The sequence below is a fragment of the Myxocyprinus asiaticus genome, chromosome 6 (genome assembly GCF_019703515.2).
Source record: "Myxocyprinus asiaticus isolate MX2 ecotype Aquarium Trade chromosome 6, UBuf_Myxa_2, whole genome shotgun sequence".
Taxonomy (NCBI): domain Eukaryota; kingdom Metazoa; phylum Chordata; class Actinopteri; order Cypriniformes; family Catostomidae; genus Myxocyprinus; species Myxocyprinus asiaticus.
In genome coordinates, this window is record NC_059349.1 from 1,002,562 (window position 1) to 1,019,079 (window position 16,518).

Sequence of the window (16,518 nt, forward strand, 5' to 3'; positions counted from 1 at the left end):
ATTGGTTTTAAACATATGTTGATGCTAGTAACTCTCCCTAAATACAGATGCATTGCTGGTATGTATGCAAAAGCACGTGTATGGTTATAATATATATACACAATTTATATATATATCTATACACACATACACACACAGGTGGCCAAAAGTTTGAAATAATGTACAGATTTTGCTGTTTCGTAAGAAAATTGGTACTTTAATTCACCAAAGTGGTATTCAACTGATCACAAATTATAGTCAGGACATTACTGATGTAAAAAACAGCACCATAACTATTTGAAAAAAATTATTTTGATCAAATCTAGACAGGCCCCATTTCCAGCAGCCATCACTCCAACATCTTATCCTTGAGTAATCATGCTAAATTGCTCATTTGGTACAAGAAAATCACCTGCCATTATAATCAAACACAGTTGAAAGCTATTTGGTTCGTTAAATGAAGCTTAACATTGTCTTTGTGTTTGTTTTTGAGTTGCCACAGTATGCAATAGGCTGGCATGTCTTAAGGTCAATATTAGGTCAAAAATGGCAACAAAAAAAACACTGGTCAGTCAATCATTGTTTTGAGGAATGAAGGCTACACAATGCTTGAAACTGCCAAAAAAAAAACCTGAAGATTTCATACAAAGGTGTACACTACAGTCTTCAAAGACAAAGGACAACTGGCTCTAACAAGGACAGAAAGAGATGTGGAAGGCCAGATGTACAACTAAACAAGAGGATAAATACATCAGAGTCTCTAGTTTGAGAAATAGACGCCTCACATGTCCTCAGCTGACAGCTTCATTGAATTCTACCCGCTCAACACCAGTTTCATGTACAACAGTAAAGAGAAGACTCAGGGGTGCAGGCCTTATGGGAAGAATTGCAAAGAAAAGCACCTTTTGAAACAGAATAACAAAATGAACATTTTAGATTGGGCAAAGAAACACAGACATTGGACAACAGATGATTGGAAAAGAGTGTTATGGATCTTAACCCCACTGAGCTTTTGTGGGATCAGCTAGACTGTAAGGTGCGTAAGAAGTGCCCGACAAGACAGCCACATCTATGGCAAATGCTACAGGAAGCGTGGGGTGAAATGTCACCCGAGTATCTGAACAAACTGACAGCCAGAATGCCAAAGATCTGCAAAGCTGTCATTGCTGCATGTGGAGGATTTTTTTATGAGAACTCTGAAGTAGTTTAAGAAGTTCTGAATTTAATTTAATTTAATTTTTTAATTGTAATAGTAATTTTTCACATTATTAATGTCCTGACTATACATTGTGATCAGTTGAATGCCACTTTGGTGAATAAAAGTACCAATTTCTGTACATTATTCCAAACTTTTGGCCACCAGTGTGTATGTGTGTATATATATATATATTATATAATTTTATTTATTTATCATACAGTATACATTTTGCACATATACAGTGAAATTATTTTTTTCACATATCCCAGCTAAGCTGGGGTCAGAGTGCAAAGTCAGCCATGATACAGCGCTCCTGGAGCAGATAGGGTCAAGGGCCGTTCTCAAGGGCCCAACAGTGGCATCTTGGCAGTGTTGGGGCTTGAACCCCTAACCTTCTGATCAGTAACCCAGAGCCTTAACTGCTGAGCCACCACTCTGCGCACGCACGCATGCATGCACGCACGCACGCACGCACCCACCCACCCACACAGAGGAGCATGCATCCCATCAACAGCATCGAAACACCGGGTAGCCCCATGATTGCCTTGTTTCTCCGTGAATACCCCTTTTTTTCTCTGCAGCGAGCGTGCATCCACAGGAAATACGCTATGAAAGGTTGGACGATGTGCGGTCTAGTTTGGTAGATTATTCTTCTGATGGATGACTGAAATTCCGAATTCATCCACGCTACACAGTTTCATTTTGATGTGACAAAGTTGTCGAAACCTTTATGTCCAGTGTAATTGGGTTGTTTCAATTTGACAGAGGTACCTGCATCTTTAACTAAGTTTACAATAATGAAAACAACCTCGCGATTCATGCGATCCCTTTTTAAATGGTCAATGTCATAATAATATTCGAATACATTGTTTTGCATGTGGATTGACCTTAGCAGCCATGCTTCGGATCATTTGTGAGTCATTCTTAGGGATTTAGAAGTCTTCAGGACGACTTCTAATGCCAAGTTTACACTACACGATTTTAGGCCTGATTTTTGTGGAGATCGCCGACAAAAGCCCGAAATCATAGGCAAATCAGAGCTCACTCCCGTGAGCGACGAACGCAATGTATGAATTATCAAAGACGCGATCTGAGAGAAGTGCTGTCGTGTCACCAACTTCAGCGAGATATCTAGCATGTTAAATATCTGGACCTGTCTGCGATTCTAAATTGCACAATGTGAAATGTGTTTTGACTGAATACAACTGCAGCGTTGACCTACAGCCAATAAGAGAGCAAGAGACGGGGCACGGAAAGTTTCAGTGGGAGGAGTCCTGATGTACCTGCAACAGAACATCAATTAGCATGGCTGCGGTATCAAGAAAGTCTCATTGGACCGAAGAAATGGAGGAAAATATAGTGGAACATTGGCAGGAGCACCAGTGCCTATTTGATGTTTCCTCTGAACTGTACCACAACTGGGTGGAGAAAGAGAAGAGTTAGAGAGAAATTGCCAATTTTCTTGGACAGTCAGGTAAGCAAATAGGTAGATTTTTCAGTAGGAGGTACTTTTTCATATTGTAACCAATAAAATATATGATGCCTTTACACATTATGTAAAGGCCATTAAAAACATACACATCATATTCTGAAATGCATAACATATGATCATGCATTTGTTTTCGTATCTTGTATCACTTCTTGCATGTACTCCGTTGTAATCTGGAGTCCAGGCAGAGTCGTCGGGGATTTGTCAATAGTGAAATGTTTTGTAACGTGTTCACCCCTGTTGCTGATTCCTCGTGTAATTTGAAAGCATTACGACTTCCATGACAAGACAGACAGTTGTGTAATATGAATGGTACCACAATTCGACGTCTTTGAAAGTTGTGTAGTGTGTAGGAGGGCATAAGCTGTCGTGGGTTTAGGAGCTAGTTTTAGCGTTAAAATGCTTCATGAATTACTCTTAGATGAAAATTTTAGGAGTACTAAAATTAGAAATGACTTATTTTTGTGACCCTTATTTTTAAGAGTTGCTTCTAAATTTCAGCGTTAGAAGCTACTTTTAGCCTTAAGATTGTTTGTGAATATGGGCCCTGATTTTCCTCCAGGTATGTCTGATGCAGGTTTTAAATCTTGGGTTGCAAAAGTTATTGAACAGTTATCAGATCTACTTTATGACAGAGGCTTGATGTTTTTGAAGAATTGACTGAGCAGTTACATTTAGTAAAACAGGACTTTTTTTATTTTTACAAATTAGGAATTATATTGTATAACACCACAATTATCCATGACTTAAACATATCTTAAATAGAAAAACTGTTATTTCCAACACCAGGGAAGTTGTCTATAGTGTTCTCATTGCAAAGTTAAATGCAAATATTACACTTGGTTCCAAGAGTGTATGGGAGAGGGAATTTTCAGAATTTTCAGTCATAAGTGATGAGGAGTGGGACGATATTTGGAAAACTCCATAATGTTCTGTAATTGTACCAAAGCTATACAGTTTAAAATTATACATTGGATGCATATTTCTCCAAAATGCAGACATGCTTTTAACAAGTCCACTTCACCTCTAGTGTAAAACACAGATAGGTACTTTCACCCACTGCTTTTGGTCATGCCGTAAATTGCAAATATACTGGACCAAGATAACTAATGAAATTAATATTATTTTAGGCAAGACGCTGGACAAAGACCCCCGGTATTTAATTGTATGTATCACTGACAGAACTTTAAGCACTTCAAGGGAAAAACGACTATATAATATTCTTTCTTTTGCAGCTAGGAAAAATGTCTTGTTACAAAGGATCAGAGATAAGGCTCCAACCATATTAGGATGGCACAAAATTTTGAGAGATTTAATACCACTTGAATATTTAACCTGTCCCTTGAGGGAGAGCCAGACCAGTTTGACAACATAAGGGAACCTTACATTAATACTCTGGAACCCAATTTTTCATCCATATTACTGAAGGGTTTTCCTACTCATTCTGGTTCCAGTTGAACTCTTGTCTTTTAGCCACTATATTATGTGACACTTAATTTTGAAGTCAATCTGATTATTGATACCGAGCCCCACCTTTGTACTTTGTTTAAATGGAAAAATCCAATAAATATACTAAAAAACAACAACATGAAAATATGCACTATAACAATTACATATACAAAGCATATACAAACAGAATCAATATTTAACCCCCACTATTACCCCTCCCAATCCCCAACCCGACCCCCAACAATGCCCTAGTGGTCACATGATTATAGACACACAAACAAACAACCAAACCAAAACAAACAAATATATAATAACACACATTATCCACTACACCTCTCTCTCCACTGTCCCTCCCAGAGAGCCCCCCAAAAAAGCCAGATATTTACCCCATTTTCCCACAAACAAGTTTAAATTACCCAGTCTTCTGGATGACCCCTCTTCAGAAGCTGCCACCTTGCCCATCTCCAAACACCACTCCTGAAATGGGGGTGCTCCAGCCAACTTCCATCCCCTTAAATGGAAGTTGGCTGGAGCTATCTGTCTGGGGATCATAATGCTAGTTAGGACCCAGTTTTTTATGTGCTTAGTCTCTATTTTGATGACTGCCCCATTGCCTAAAATACAGAGTCTGGGGCAAAATAAAATTTGAGTGCCCAATATTTCACACATAAAACTTCTTCAACCAAAATTCTTGGATCTTAACACCTCCCCCCCCCAAAAGACATGGGTTGTGTCCCCATCTTCTGATTGACATTGCCAGCAGGTGGGTGTGTCTTTAAGACCAAGGTTATACAATCTAGAGGGGGTCCAATAGAATCTATGTAAAATCTTGAATTGCATAAGGCACACCATTGCATCTCTAGATGCAGACTTGATGTTTTTTAGAATCCTAGCCCACACTCCCTCCTCCAATACCAAGTTTAAATCTTTCTCCCATACTCTCTTTATAGACGTTAAAGCTCCGACCCAGACTCTGAATTAGCAGGGAGTAATACATCGATGCCTCATGACCTTTTCCAAAAGCAGTAACCACCACTCCCAGAGTATCTGCTGCTTTAGGGGGGTGTAAATTACTCCCAAAAACAGTACAGAGCAGGTGGCGCAACTGTAAATACTTATAGAACTGAGATCTGGGAATCCCAAAATGTTGAACCAAATTTTCAAAGGATCTCAACACTCCACTCTCATATAGGTCACCGAGTGTAGTAACCCCCCTCACGATCCACTCTGACCAGCAAAAAGGGGACTTATTAATACATAATTTGGGGTTTAGCCATATGCTCGAGGCAACATTTAAATAAATGTCTGAATTAAACACTCTGGACACTTTTGTCCACACAGAGTGCAAATGCGAGACAACAGTGTATAACTAAATTCTCTGGTTAGTTTGATAGAAAGGCTTTGCAATGGCGAAATGGGGCAAGAACTTTCTGTTCAATACAAAACCAGGGAGGGGCTCTTTCAGGTGGAAGTGACCAATGAGCCAAATGTCTGAGACTGAATGCATAATAAAACAAAATCTTTAGTAGACCTAGCCCACCTTTGTCAATCGGCCTATGTAACTTATTGAAATGTAATCTGGGACGTTTACCATTTCAAATGAAGGACTTCGCTATGCTATCAAATTGCTTGAAATGAGAGAGGGGGACATCTACAGGGAGAGATTGTAGCAGGTAGTTAAATTTTGGAATACAATTCATTTTAATAACATTAACCTTCCCAGTCATAGATAAATGTAATGAAACCAACCTGCCCACATCGATCAAAAACGTTTTATTAAGGGGTCAAAATTAACTTAACAAAATCAGACAAATTTGCTGGGAATAAAATGCCCAAATACTTAATGCCCTGTTTGGGCCACTGGAAGGCGCCCGGCTGAAAAGCCGTTACTGGGCAGTACACTGTCAGAGCCAAAGCTTCAGATTTAGACCAATTGACTCTGTATCCTTAGAAAAATTCTGTGGAGGCAAGGCATAGATCTAGTGGGGTCGGAGACAAATAATAAAATATCATCTATGTAAAGCAAAAGTTTATGCACCAATACCTCCCGCCACCACCCCTGGAAAATCATCCTCCTTTCTTATTGCGGCTGTTAATGGTTCCAGGGCAAGACAGAACAATAATGGGGAAAGAGGGCAACCTTGCTGAGTGCCCCTATCCAGAGTAAAATAATCTGAAATTAATCCATTTTTTTGTACCGCCGCTACCGGGTGTTTATAAAGTAGCTAGCATGGTTTAGGTCCTATTTAGCAGACCGCTACCACTTTGTCTATGTAAATGAGGAATTGTCAAACCAAACAAAAGTAAAGTATGGAGTGCCACAGAGATCAGATTTAGCGCCTCTGCTTTTCTCCTTATATATGCTTCCCCTGGGAGATATTATCAGGAATCGTGGAATAAGTTTCTACTATTATGCCGACGATACCCAATTTTATATTTCTTCAAAACCTGATGAAATTTCACAGTTCTCCAAATTAGCAGAGTGTATCAATGAAATAAAAGATTGGATGGCCAGAAATTTCCTTCTACTCAATTCCGACAAAACAGAGGTACTAATAATTGGACCAAATCTCTAAAAACAAGCCACTAAAATATAGTTTGACTCTCGATGGATGTACTGTTACATCGTCTTCAACAGCGAAGAACTTAGGTGTTATATTTTATACCAATCTGTCCTTTGAAAATCAAATTACCAGTGTTTGTAGAACAGCATTCTTCCACCTAAGAAATATTGCTAAATAACAACACATGCTCTCTGTTGCTGATGATGAAAAACTAATTCATGTGTTCATGACCTCAAGATTAGATTATTGTAATGCATTACTGGAAGGAAGTCTAGCAAGATCAATAAATAAACTTCAATTGGTTCAAAATACAGCAGCCAGAGTGCTGACTAGAACCAATAAATATGATCATATTAGTCCCATTTTATCGTCATTACATTGGCTACCTGTTAAATTTCGTATTAATTTTAAAATTCTGTTAACTACGTACAAAGCTTTGAATGGTCTAGCTCCGCAGTACTTAAGTGATCTTCTACCGTGCTATATACACGTTCATTACGATCGCAAAATTCTGGCCTATTAATAATGCCTAGAATAACAAATTCCACAAAAGGAGGTAGATCCTTTTCAGATTTAAACTATGGAATAGTCTCCCTAACAGTGTTCGAGATGCAGACACACTCACTCAGTTTAAGCCTAGACTAAAGACTCATCTATTTAGCCAGGCATACAGCTAACTTATACTTCAACTCACAATTAGGCTGCTTTAGTTATGTCTGCCGGAACCAGAAACCAGAAACACTGATCATGATCTATAACTCTGCAATAAATTGAATGGCATCTATGCTAAAATTATTCTATTTGTTTCCCTGTCTCAATCTCGGGATTCCTATCCTGAGGTCACCAGAACTGGCTGGATCCAGCTCCATTCCTGCTTCGTGTTGGACTCCACTGCAACATATCTCTGAGTGATGACAACTAATAGCAGCCGGTGCCAGCCAAACATCACTTCAGTCTATTACGATGGACTTCAGGGGATGAACTGATGCCAACTCCTACCATAAGACATGGGATACATCATATGCCATTGCCTGAACCATGGACTTAGGATAGACCTCACCAAAATTATGGCAGGTTGAACTGCAATGCACCTCACTAATCTCTGCCTGCATCACCTCGGCCTAATAATGGACTACAGTCTTATAATGGAATACAAAGACTATCAATTAATTGCCAACAAAACCCTTCATCAGCCAACTAACAAGGACAATGCATCTATGTGAACTTCTGCAGTTAATCCAGGATGGACTTCAAAGACATTAGTCATTAATCTTACAGTTCATACAAAATCTTTGTTTAAACACTGACCCTTAACACTTAATTAGTTTAATAATTTTAAACCATGACTTGCACTATGCATAAGTAATATCGTTCTTTGCCACAGTTTTGTGTTCCTTGCCACAGTTGCCTTCGGCTTGCTCACTGGGTTTCCAAATACAATTATTATTTAATTACTTATTTTTAAACACAATTCACAATCGTATTTTATCCAACTTCACAATGATGACTCTAAGACATTATAGATATTACAGTTTCATTTTCTGTTAATGCATGATTTTCTGTAAAGCTGCTTTGAAACTATTTGTGTTGTTAAAGGCTCTGTACAAATAAAAATGATTTAATCCATCCAATAAAAGTATTCCCGAACCTGTATATTTCCAAAATCTTAAAAAGATAATCCCATTCTACCATATGAAACGCCTTTTTTGCGTCAAGTGAGATGGCAGTGACTGGAGTCTGATCATTCGCCACTGACCACATGATATTGATGAAACGCCTAATGTTATCGGAAGAGCTGCAGCCCCATTTAAACCCCACCTGATCTATATGTATAAGAGATGTCATAACTTAATTGGTTAGCCATAATTTTAGACAATATTTTAACATCTAGCTGGATCAGGGAAATTGGACAGTAACTCTTACACTCTCTTGGATCTTTGTCCTTTTTAAATTTGTGTCATGGTTGGCAGAAGCTTTCCATTCATTAATGATTCTATATAAACTTCTAGCAAAAGTGGAGCCAATTCTGTAGCATAACATCTAAAAAATTCAGTGGCAAAGCAATCTGGTCCCGGAGCCATGCCTGTAGGCAAGGCCTTAATTACCTCGCCAAGCTCAGTCATCAGTTTAGGGAGTTCTAATGGTTCCACAAAGTTTCTAATATCTTCGTCAGTAGACAAAGACATGGAACTATAAAAATCAAGATAGAATTCTTTAAAAGCATTATTAATATCAATAGCCAAGGTAAAAAGTTCACACCCTGCAGATTCCACTGAGGGAATGGTAGAAAAAGACTTATATATCTAGCCAAAAGCTTCCCTGCTTTGTCCCCCAACTCAAAGTATGACTGTCTTGCCCTGAATAGCCAAAACTCCACCTTCCACATCAAAATAGTATTATATGTGTATTTCAATCGGGTCAATTCTCTGAGGCCATCAGACGACATTTGGCGCTTCAGCTCTGCCTCGGCACTTTCAATATTTCCTTCCAACTCCACAAGTTTTCGTGCTTTGGACCTTTTAATGAATGAGGCATACTGTATGATCTGACCCTTAAGAACTGCTTTAAGTACCTCCCAAGCCACGCCTACAGAGAAAACTGAGGACCAGTTGGTCTCCATATAAACATTGATTTCAGTCTTTAGCATTTGTTGGAATTCAGGATTTTGCAAAAGGGATACACTGAAGCACCAACTATATGATTTCTTTTTCTCCGTATGTGGCAACACCTCTAAACTCACCAGGGCATGATCTGAGACTAAGATGTTTCCAACTGAGCAATCCACAACAGATGAAATGAGGGACTTGGATATAAAAAAAATCAATTCTAGAATAAATCTTATGGACTGATGTAAAAAAATGTATAGTCCCTACCAGATGGGTTCAAGAATTTTACACATCCTCTGAAGCGTCAATGTTGCCCTAGGGGGCTTGCACACATTTGCTTCACTATGATCAAGGACTGAGTCTATCTAAAGATTAAAGTCTCCTCCCAATATTATATCATGAGGGGTGCCAGCGGCTTGCAACATCCCTTCAAGGTCTATAAAAAAGCCTTGATCATCAATGTTAGGTGAATAAATATTAGTCAAAATCGGGCTTCCGGTTCACACCATAATGCGAATGGCAGCATAATTTCTTAGCTCTGGTAATTTGCACTTTTATTTTGCTCCAGGACAATATATACACAACTTAAGAGACAACAGAGATATGGAAAGGGCAATTATGGAGAAAAGGGAAAGACAAAGAAGGATCACTACAAAAGACGATGAAAACAGCTCAGATGTGCTTGAACGAGTTAGACTGAACTGTGACGGAGCACATGGAGAAGAGCAAATTAGCCTGGAAAAAAATCTCAACGAGATAAAGAACTTTCATCAGGACAGCCACTAACAACTTCAGCACATAAAAGAAGAACTGAACAAATCCAATAAAAGAATTGAGGAGGCTGAAAGTAGAATAGAAGAAGCAGAGACCCGAATTCAAAACACAAAAGTGGTGGAGGAGATGCTACAGCTAACGGAGCAAATTAAAAATAGACTAAATGAGCAAGAGGGTCAAGCCAGGCAGTCAAACATCAGGATTTATGGTGTGCTGGAAGGTTCTGAGGATTAGTTTTCGGTCATGATCTCTTTTCTTGAGAATTTCCTCAAGTTGACCCTGGAGCTAAACTTAATGGTTGATCTCCAGATTGAAAGGGCACACAGAGTGCTAGCGCCCAAGCCACCAAACACAGCCAAACCACATTCAATAATTGCCAAGTTCCTGAACTACCGGACAAAAGAGTTGATAATCAAAATGGCATGGGAGAGAAAAGTGATTGAATGGAGAGGCAACAGGATCTCTTTCGACCATGACTACGCACCTGATGTACTTTGGAAATGGAGGAAATACCAGGAAGCCAAAAGGATACTGAAAGAGCATGACATCAATTTCTAGACATGATTCCCGGCCAAGCTAAAGGTGAAGGCACAGCACTCTACAATTCTGCGGAGGAGGCAGCGACCGATATGGAAAAAAGAGGTCTTCCAATGACAGTAAACAACCCACCTCCCTCACTGATTGAGCGGATTCGGTGGCTGACCTGGAGAAAGACCAGCAAAAAACATGGAGCTTCTGCCTCCATGTACCCATCCTACAAAGAAAAACTCCTTTCATTTAGACGTCCACAAACAGAAGATGAGTTAGTGGAAAGCTGTGTCCCTTAAACATGCCCAAAATGAATGTAGGTACCTGATGTTCCTCTTTAATTACCTTCATTGACTTTTCGCCATATTTTAAGTTCTACTTCCCGAAACAAACAAACAAAAAAAGATGCATTTCAAGTGCAAATTGAGCCAAAGGGAAAAATGAACATTTCCAGAGACAATAGAAATTCAAGCACATGGGCCCTCAGTACACTGCAAGTACAAGAGGCTAATCCCGTGCAGCATTCTTACCATCAATGCTCACTTAAGGGTCGACATAATTTGACCCCTAACTTGGAAGTCATCATATTATCTTTACTTTGTTTTTTTGTTTTTTTACTTGAATGTTCTTGTTACCTGTTGAGTTCATGTTCACCAGAAGGGGGCGTTAAACTACAACCATTATAAGAGCTTTAGGAGTAGGGGAAAAAATATATAAAATTAGGGAAAATAAATAGATTTATGAGTAGAAAATGAGTAAACATATAAAAGTAGCATCGTTTAATGTAAATGGCTTGCTCAGTCCTGTAAAGAGATGTAAGATCCTTACCAAACTTAAAGAAAAACTTTAAAACTTCCCTATATTAGTGATAACCAGAAAGCTATCAGAAGATATAACTGAGGAAGAAATAAATAAAGCAATATCCAGAACAAATAAATCCCTAGGCCCAGATGGATTTATTTCCAAATGGTATAGGATATTTAGGCAACAAATTACTCCGACCTTATTATCAGCTTTTAATTATGTTTTACAAGGAGGCGAATTGCCACCCTCATGGCGTTAAGCCGTTATTTCTGTGATTCCAAAGGAGGGAAAAAATAAACAGGATTGTGCAGCTTTTAGACCAATTTCCATTTTGAATGTGGATTATAAGTTATTTGCCTCTATTTTAGCAAAAAGGATTGAAATGGTCATGCCAGAACTAATTAATTCAGACCAAAGAGGTTTTATTGGAGGTAGACAAATGCAAGACAATATTAGACGGACTCTCCATACTATCAACTATATCCAGGAATGTAATTTACAGGCTGTACTTCTAAGCCTTGATGCCGAAAAGGCCTCGAAATTCCACAAAAAGTTTATACAAGTAATACAAAATATACACTACCGGTCAAAACGTTTGAAACACACTCATTCTTTATTATAATTTTTTTTCTTCACATTTTAGAATAATAGCAAAGTCATCAAAACTATGGAATAAAACAAAACTGTGTTATATTTGAGCATCTTCAAAGTAGTCACCCTTTGCCTAGAATTTGCAGACATGTACTCTTGACATTTTCTCAACCAGCTTCTTGTGGTATCACCCTGGGATGCTTTTTAAACAGTATTGAAGGAGTTCCCATCTATGTTGGGCACTTATTGGCTGCTTTTCTTTATTATTTGGTCCAAGTCATCAATTTCAAAACCTTTTTTTATTTTAGCTTTTTTATTTATTTTAGTTTTGTAATGAAAGAAATTAATATGGTGGCACAATTATATTTTTGTCTACAAAACAAATTTCAAACATTTAAGCATATGCCTTCAGATCAAAAGATTTTTAAGATCATGAGAAACATTTCGGTAAAGTGTTTCAAAAGTTTTGACCAGTAGTGTATATTCTAGACCTTCTGTAAGAATTAAAATAAATGGTGATTTGTCAAAGACGTTCACACTGGAAAGGGGCACAAGTCAAGGGTGCCCTCTTTCCCCTCTTCTCTTCACATTATTTATTGAACCCCTGGGAAAGTGGTTTAGGCAAAATACAAAAATTAAAGGAATTAACATAAAGGAAGACGAGCACAAAATAGCGCTATTTGCTGACGATGTGTTAATGTACCAACAGGGTCATTTTTTGAGCTCATGGAAACACTAAAAATCTTTGGATCCTTTTCAGGATTTAAACTGAACATTCTAAAAACACAAGTATTGACTTTTAATTACAACCCCCCAAAAGAAATCAAAAAGGAATATAGCTTAAATTGGGATCTTAAATATATTACATTCTTAGGAATAGATATCCCTAAGGATATAAAAGACTTCATTATGCTTAATTATGGTCCCATTAATAATTTTTTTTAAAACAGACATAGCAAGATGGAATCTATTACCTTTTTTTTAATATGGGATCTAGAATAGACTCAATTAAGCAAAATATACTTCCACGGCTTCTGTATTTGTTCCAGCCTAAAAAACAATTTAAAGAAATGTGACAAATTGCTCTCCAGATTCATATGGCAGGGTAGGAAACCAAGGATAAAATTTAAAACCTTGCAGCTGAGTAAAGAAAAAGGCGGTGCTGCACAAATTAGATCTATAGTTTGTTGGTGCAACCAAGATTATCAGGCAAGATGGAAAGACGTACAGACTCATTGGTTCAGGGAGACTCCTATACAATCGTCTATTGCAGATGAAAAACTAATCAAAAAGAAAAAAGAAAATCAATGGATTAAGGTAGCTCTAAAAATATGGTATGAGATTATTAAGGAATATAAAATAAAGGATTCGGTGAAAATACTGAAATGGTGCTCATATGATTCAGAATTTAAATCAAATACGTTAGATACACGCTTCAAAACATGGACTGAGAAAGGGCTCACAAGAAAGATTCAGTTTAGAGTCGAAGGATTTTTACAGATACCTTCAACTGCGTCAACATTTTTATCAGAACATTCAGAATCAGAATAAGCTTTATTCAAATCAAATCAAATCAAATCACATTTATTGTCACACAGCCATATACACAAGTGCAATGGTGTGTGAAATTCTTGGGTGCAGTTCAATATAGCAGTTGTGACAGTGATGAGACATATACCAATTTACAATAACATCAAATTAACACAACACAATTTAAAGTCTAATATACACATAATTACACACAACACAATATACAAATAATAACATACACTGTACAGTATACAATACACACAATATAGAAACACATTATTCAATAAAAAAAAAAGTATATATAGTAGTATATATAGAATGTACAGTAGGCTGTATTGTACTGTACTGACATTCAGGCTGTCGGTTGATAGTAAGTTGTTATGAGAGAATATATATATAATAATAATATAATTTATGACAGTCCGGTGTGAGATATAAGAGTAAGAGTAATAAAGTGCAATGCTGATGTATTTTGATCATGGGAGATCAAGAGTTCAAAAGTCTGATTGCTTGGGGGAAGAAGCTGTCATGGAGTCTGCTGGTGCGGGTCCTGATGCTGCGATATCGCCTGCCTGATGGTAGCAGTGAGAACAGCCCATGGCTCGGGTGGCTGGAGTCTCTGATGATCCTCCGAGCTTTTTTCACACACCACCTTGTATATATTTCCTGGAGGGAGGGAAGCTCACCTCCGATGATGTGTCTGGCAGTTCATACCACCCTTTGCAGTGCTTTGCGGTTGTGGGCTGTGCTATTGCCGTACCAGGCGGAGATGCAGCCAGTCAGGATGCTCTCTACAGTGCAGGTGTAGAACCGTGTGAGGATGTGGCGGTTCATTCCAAACTTCCTCAGCCGTCTCAGGAAGAAGAGGCGCTGATGAGCCTTCTTCACAATGACTTCAGTGTGGATGGACCATGTGAGTTCCTCAGTGATGTGGACACCCAGGAACTTGAAGCTGCTGACTCTCTCCACTGGTGCTCCATTGATGGTGATGGGACTGTGTCTTTCCTTCTGAAGTCCACCACAAGCTCCTTTGTCTTACTGATGTTGAGGGAGAGGTTGTGCTCCTGACACCAGTGTGTCAGAGTGTGCACCTCCTCTCTGTAGGCTGTTTCATCATTGTCAGTGATCAGACCTACCACCGTGGTGTCATCAGCAAACTTGATGGCATTGGAGCTATGTGTTGCCACATAGTCATGTGTGTACAAGTAATACAAGAGTGGGCTGAGAACAAAGCCCTGTGGTGTTCCAGTGTTGAGGGTCAGTGATGAAGAGATGTTGCTGCCTATTCTAACCACCTGGTGTCTGCTTGACAGGAAGTCCAGGATCCAGCTGCACAGCGAGCTGTTTAAGCCCAGAGCCCGGAGTTTCTCATCTAGCTTGGAGGGCACTATGGTGTTGAATGCTGAGCTGTAGTCTACAAACAGCATTCTCACATAAGTGTTCTTTTTTTCCAGGTGGGAGAGAGCAGTGTGTAGTGTAGATGCAATGGCATCATCAGTGGAGCGGTTGTTGCGGTAAGCAAACTGCAATGGGTCGAGAGAGAGGCAGCACAGAGCAGATGTAATCTCTGATTAGTCTCTCATAGCATTTGCTGATGATGGGGGTCAAAGCAACAGGACGCCAGTCATTTAAGCAAGTTATTTTTGATTGCTTTGGAACAGGCACAATGGTGGATGTTTTAAAGCATGTGGGGACTACAGACAAAGAGAGGGAAAGGTTGAAAATGTCTGTAAAAACACCAGCCAGCTAGTTTGCGCATGCTCTGATGACACGGCCCGGAATGCCGTCTGGGCCCGCGGCTTTGCGGATATTCACCCGTCGGAAGGATCGTGTTACATCCGCTACAGAGACAGAGAGTGAACTAACCTCTGTAGCTTCGGCCGCGAGAGCTCTCTCCACAAGGGCGGTGTTATTTCCCTCAAAACGAGCATAAAAAGTATTTAGCTCATCTGGGAGAGAGGCAGCGGTGTTCACGGTGTTTTTATTCCCGTTAAACCCGTGATGATGTTAATTCCCTGCCACATGCTTCTAGAGTTGGTGGTGTTAAACTGTCCTTCAATCTTGTTCCTGTACTGGCGTTTTGCTGTTCTGATAGTTTTGCGGAGGGCATTACTGGCTTGTTTATGCTCCTCCGTGTTCCCGGAATTGAAAGCGGAGGTCCGCACATTAAGTGCCGCGTGAACATCGCTATTTATCCATGGCTTCTAGTTCAGATAGATCCATATTGTTCTGGTCGGAACGACGTCCTCCACACACTTTCTGATGAAACACATTACACTATCAGCTTAAACCTCGATGTCGTCATCAGAGGCGGACCGGAACATCTCCCAGTCCGTGTGATCAAAACAGTCCTGTAGCGTAGAGTCTGATTGGTCCGACCAGCACTGGATCGTTCTGAGGGTGGGTGCTTCTTGTTTCAGTTTCTGCCTGTAAGCGGGCAGAAGCAGAATGGAAGAGTGGTCCGATTTGCCAAATGGTGGGCGGGGGAGGGATTTGTAGCCATCCCGGAAGGGAGAGTAGCAATGGTCCAAAACCCGGTCCCCTCGTGTGTTGAAACTAATGTGCTGGTGGTATTTTGGTGCGACTGATTTGAAACTGGCTTTGTTAAAGTCCCTGGTCACAATGAACGCGGCCTCAGGGTGCGCGGTTTCCTGCTCACTTATTCTACCATACAGTTCCTTGAGTGCCCGGTCTGTGTCGGCTTGTGGCGGGATGTACACAGCAGTGATAATGACCGCTGTGAATTCCCTTGGTAGCCAGAATGGTCGACACAGAAGCATGAGAAATTCCAGATCAGGAGAGCAGAAAGACTTGATAGAATGTACGTTCCTCTGATCACACCAGGATTTGTTGATCATAAAACATACACCACCACCTCTGCTTTTACCTGAGAGGTCTTTCGCTCTGTCCACTCGGTGCACGGAGAACCCCGCGGGTTCAATGTCTGAGTCTGGAATCTCCGCAGACATCCAAGTTTTTGTTAGGCAGATAATGCAGCAGTCCCTC